General features: G+C 45.6%; 1 long non-coding RNA gene across 1 annotated transcript; it reads left to right on the top strand.

Annotated features, from left to right (window-relative positions):
- Positions 1–2,364: 2,364 nt before the first annotated feature.
- LOC117820697 lies at positions 2,365–2,730 on the top strand. Its single transcript, XR_004632825.1, has 3 exons — positions 2,365–2,408; positions 2,480–2,545; positions 2,668–2,730. It is a non-coding gene; the product is annotated as an uncharacterized LOC117820697 (long non-coding RNA).
- Positions 2,731–5,338: the final 2,608 nt, after the last annotated feature.

Here is a 5,338-nt window from a genome sequence, read left to right as displayed (position 1 = left end):
GTGGTTTTCAGGCCCCCTCTCCAGCCCCTGAATCAGGCAGAATTTCTCAATCACATCTACATTTCACATAATGAAAAACTGCAGCGTCTGTGTTAGTTCATATGTGCTCAATGTTAGGAGAGGCAGGGGCTCTGGAGGACCGTGCTCAGGATCAATAAACGCTCTGGCGTAGGATTCCCATGCCCCTGGCTCATGCAGAGTGAAAATATATGAAAAACAAAAAAACCTTGCCAGCGAGCCTTCGGGGACTCCGTGTGTGTATTTAGTCTAGCTCTCGATATCCTTCAGAGGTTTCGGTTCAAAGCGTGCAGAGCCTGAGCCAAGAGCAACTGAGAAACCAGCTCCTTGATCACAGTGGCGTTGCCTTTGATTGAATTTAGCTTTCAGTGGTGGGTCGGGATCCCGGCAAGAAGGTGTGTGAGGTAACACACGCAGAGGTCGGAGTATTCATGTCCAATTTCCCACTTTAGTGAGGCTCATTTCAGAGAGAGAGAGAGAGAGAGAGAGGGGAGAGAGAGGGAGAGAGAAGAAAACGTTTAAAGTAGCAGACACAAAACGGTCACATGGTCGCTACCTGCAGAGATATGATTGGATGTTGCAGCAGAGAGGTGCAGCAGAGACCTGAATGAAGGTGAGGAGAGTTCTACGCAGTGCATTTTAGCATCTGTAGCTCCTTGGGGGATAGGTGTCAGATGAGGAACGTCTTTTCACAGTAACTTTTCTCATTGTATGATTGATTGTTAAGAGAAAGCAGAGTAAGATTTTTTATGTCAGACAATGCTGCAACACAGGACAGAATCAGCCAACATGTGAGACCACTTTGTCCACAGGGGGCGCCAAACTCAACTCAAACAAAAAGTTCCTCATCAGAGCTTTAACAATCAGAGTCTTAAGGAACAAAAGGCGAGGGTCACATTAGCACCTTGGAGGACAGCCTCTCTGCCTGTCACTTACTTTAACTCTTCCTGTCCCATTCAAGTTACTAACCATAGACCTTCTGGAGTCCCTGAGCTCCCTTGTCTCGTAGGTTCCTCTGGATCTCTGCTGCTGTGGACGTGCCAGACTCCAGCTGCTACAACTACTACTTTCCATCTCACGCTATCATCTCTCTTCTTCATCTCCCTCTATCCCTCTCTCCAACACCGGTCTCAACAGATGTGTGTCTAACATTGAGTCTGGTCCTGCTGGAGGTTTCTGCCTGTTAAAGGAAGTTTGTCCTTGCCACTGTAACTTGCTAAATGCTGCAAAGTGCTCTGCTCATGGCGGATTAAGATGAGACTAAGTCCTGTCTGTAAGATGGGACTGGATCTTATCCTGTCTTGATGTTGGGTCTTTGTTAATAATAGAACATAGAGTGCGGTCTAGACCTGGGGTCCGTTTCACAAAGCAGGTTCAATAAAACTCTGAGTCTAACCCTGAACTCTAGTTGATCTACTCTGAGATAGGAAACTCTGTGTTTTCGGTTCCACAACAGCTGATTTGAGTAAGTTAAATCACCTGGGGTTAAGTGCGTGCACCACAACTTTTAAAAAGACAGCATCAATGGAGCCCCGATTCGACGAGTCACCATGGCAAAGGAGAAGAAGAGGGCGGCATTTTTCACCCCACTGAAACTTGACGTCCTTATTCGCTCATATGGCGAGTTTGAGCATGTTTTAAAAAAAAATGCAACACCGCTGCAGGTGCCAACCAGAGGGAGACGGCATGGGACGAACATTGCGGCTCGGGTCAATGCGTACGTTTAAATGTAGTCCTTTGCAATCACAGGGGGAAACTGCTTGAATGGTAGCCTATTAATTTATTTCATTTAGGTGCAATCCGGCGGGGGGAGAAGCGCACCTGGCTGCAGCTTAAGATGAAATATAAAAACATTGTTCAAACAGGTAAGACCTCGGCATATATCATGGGGTACTCATTTTGATCATGTTTTACATTGTAAAGTAAATATTAAGTGGCTGTTTTGAATGTGCAGTTGTTTATCCCCAACATAATGCTGTTTTCACACACATGCATGTATTTTCATCTATATCATGTTCTGTTAAATAATAAGCCTATTTAAACTAACACAGACTCTACTCAGCCAACCGAAAGAAAGCAGATTGCCCGTAAACGGGTGGCGGCCGAGCACCGCCACCTCTAACGGAGGCAGAGGCGCTGGCCCTGAGACAGAATTTTGGAAGGCCAGCGACTGAGGGAATCCCTGGAGGGAGCTCATCCTCTGAGCCCACCCCCCAAGACACAAGTGCCTTCATAACATGTAAGATTCCTAGACCTATATATCTTTTTTAAGCCTATTCATACAAATATTTATTTCCCTTTCATTTTTTTTTTTTTTTTTTCTCCAACATATTCTGATGGTGCGATTCTGCCTGGTGGAGCCCCCTCACGCCACAACAGACCTTGTAACTGTAAGTAGGCAATACTCCAAAGATTTTGCCAAATGGTGGTTTAAGTATACTGAGACATATCACTCATCTAGGATGAAGAGTGCGAGGAGACTTTGTCTGCTGCCTTCACAGAGGGGGAACCAGAAAGGCCTGTAGAGGTAACATTTGATATGTTATTGCTAGTTCTCTTCCATTCACATTTCTTAACATTATGGTGTAAAATAGAGGGTGACATTTAGCCTACACTGAAGTATTAACACATTCTCATCCTTTTTAACAGGGCATGGCTGGGCAGCAGCAGGAGGGTCCCTCAACTTCAACTGCACAGATTGACACAGTGAGAGGGATGTTCAGTAAACACCAGAGGTTCATTCTGTGGAATTCATGTGCAACTGTATAATTTAATGTCCTCCTTATGTATTCCAGTTAAGTATCTACAAAATATTTCTTCTGAAAAAAATTGAAAAAAAACCAAAAAAGAAATGCAGTTCTGGACCGCCAGATGAGAAGGCAGATCTCGAAATTGAATTACTAGAGCACAAGTTAGAGGTGGGTGCATGGTCACAGGTGAATTATGTTACTTATGGTAACTACACGAACATTAACTAAACTATCTCTTGTATTTGTAGGAAATAAAGAAGACCAAATGAATTTGTATTATGTTTTTATTTGACTGCTGCTGTGTTGGTGGTGGTAGTGGTGATGATATTGTCTATATCTCTGAAGTGGATGCGGGATATGCTGTCTCTGACTGCTCTGCCGTCCTGCATACAGTGGCCTTACGTAAGTGCCCTGCATCTCCAACATTATACAAAAAACTCCCCTTTGCAAAAAAACGCAGAGCAACACACACTATCTGACTGGGATGTAAGAGCACGACTATGGTGGGTAATGTTGCAATGTACGGACGGATTAGGTTGTGTATGTAGATGATAAAACTGTGCAAGTGAAACGGTACCGCTTCAAAAAGATATTGTCCAGAAATGCTAAACCATCTATGCGCGGGTCTGATTATCATCTCCCGACGAATATTTAATTCTCTGCGCAATAATGCTTGCACCTTCATCCACGGGATCATTAACAAAGGACATGCCATTTTAGTGAAAAAAGTTGGCACCTAATATAGGCCTACTGATTGATTTTGAATTATTATTTAACTAACAGACGGCAGAAATACGCTACGCCAAAACTCGCTGCGACTGAATGAATGAGGAGGAAATCTAATACCGTGTTTGGCTGAAGGGGGCGGAGACTGAGAGAAACTTGAGGTTCATTGAGAAAAACCTTGTCCCGACCAGATTCGGTTTCATAGAGTCTGGTACCTACGGTAACTGACCGAGAGTTTAAGTTACCTCCCTCTGTGAAACAGGCTAGAAGTTTACCCCTCTTTCTCTGGTTTGACGTACCTCCCTTTGTGAAACGGACAACACAGAGTTTCCCTCATTTCAGGGTTAACAAACTCAGAGTATTCACTAAACTTGCTTTGTGAAACGGACCCCTGCTCTGTTTGGAAAGAGTCTGAGGATAACATTTGTTGGGATTTGGCACTCTACCAATAAAGAAACGTACTTTTCCTTCTCGTTGCGTGAGAGTTCTTTAAATATTGGGAGCATCAGGTGAGGCTGCACTCCAGTACAAAGCTCCCTCTGAAGTCTCTCCTCCGTCCCTCTCTCACCTGACTAATGACTATTATCTCAGGAAGCCTCATCAGGATGGAGGAGGGGGGGGGGACGGGCGAACGGAAGCGTTCAGACAGAGAGAGGAGGCAGCGGTGGGTGTCGTCTCCTCCCTGGGCGTGATGAGGCACCGTCGCCTGGATGCTCACAGCGACTCTCCTCGCAGCGAGGAGGCGCTCACACGGCAATTGTTAGGAGCCATTGGATGGGATGATTACGGCGCCCCCCCCCTCCCTCGCGCCAACCCTCCATGTTGGCCTGGTTGCTCTGCATCACCTTCCTGATGCATGTCGATTACATCTGTCGCCTGCGAATGTGACTAACTCGCTGTGTGAGCCGCTGATGCAGAGCTCACTGAGACTAACCCCAGCAGGACTGAACTGAACCAACGCTGAGGGGGAGAAGTCCTGGAGATATTAATGGAGATGATTATTTAGGGTATTGTATCATGATTTAAGGTGTTTCAGTGTTGTTCTTTCATACTAATTTAAGTACAAATTAAGTTGAATCAAAGGAAGATCAAAATGAAGCCCAGGGGGCTAAGATATCCTGGCTTAAGAGCAGTGGTGGGACCAAACGAGAAGCAATGTTTTGGCTAAATTTCAGTGAACGTCCCTTCCCTCCTCTATGTACTGTAGGCCTACTGTGTCTGGATGAACTCTCCTGATGCTTCCAGCTACCTGAGTCTGACCAGAGTCCAGTTGATTAACTGTTAGCTCAGATCAGTACAGGATTTCTCTGACGGACACCAACTACCAGCAAGTGTGCCACTTTGTCAGCCCTTACACGCCAAATTCCACCAGATCGGTTGTCTGATCTGTCACAGCACTGGATCTGACAGGTTTTTATTCTAGTCAATGTGTTAACTTCTACTGGATCCGCTCCGTTGCTTTCCGGCTGGGTCTCTGATCCGGCAGGTCAGAGCCCTCCGTATCAGAAACACAAGACTTCTATTTTTGCCATATGCCGGAGAACGTGCATCAAACTCAACAGAGCAGATGGAGTGGGACAGGAAGTCAGGCACCAAAACAAAATGAAAACATGCAGTTAATTTTCAGAATAAAACACTCTGTGTTATCACCAGATCGTGTTTCACTTAACTACAACAACAAACCGTCATGATGAGCGGAGCCAGGCCTGGAGTCAACAGGTCAGAGGTTTTCAGAGGACCATAAAGACAACATGGATGAGGAGAGGAGGAGGAATCCTTGATTCAGTGATTACCGCGGGAAAACCTCGGTCACATGACTCCAGCTGTCCGACAGTCCTGCTCCG

Source organism: Notolabrus celidotus, chromosome 10 (genome assembly GCF_009762535.1).
Source record: "Notolabrus celidotus isolate fNotCel1 chromosome 10, fNotCel1.pri, whole genome shotgun sequence".
NCBI classification, from domain to species: Eukaryota; Metazoa; Chordata; class Actinopteri; order Labriformes; family Labridae; genus Notolabrus; species Notolabrus celidotus.
This window is presented reverse-complemented; position numbering and strand designations above follow the sequence as displayed.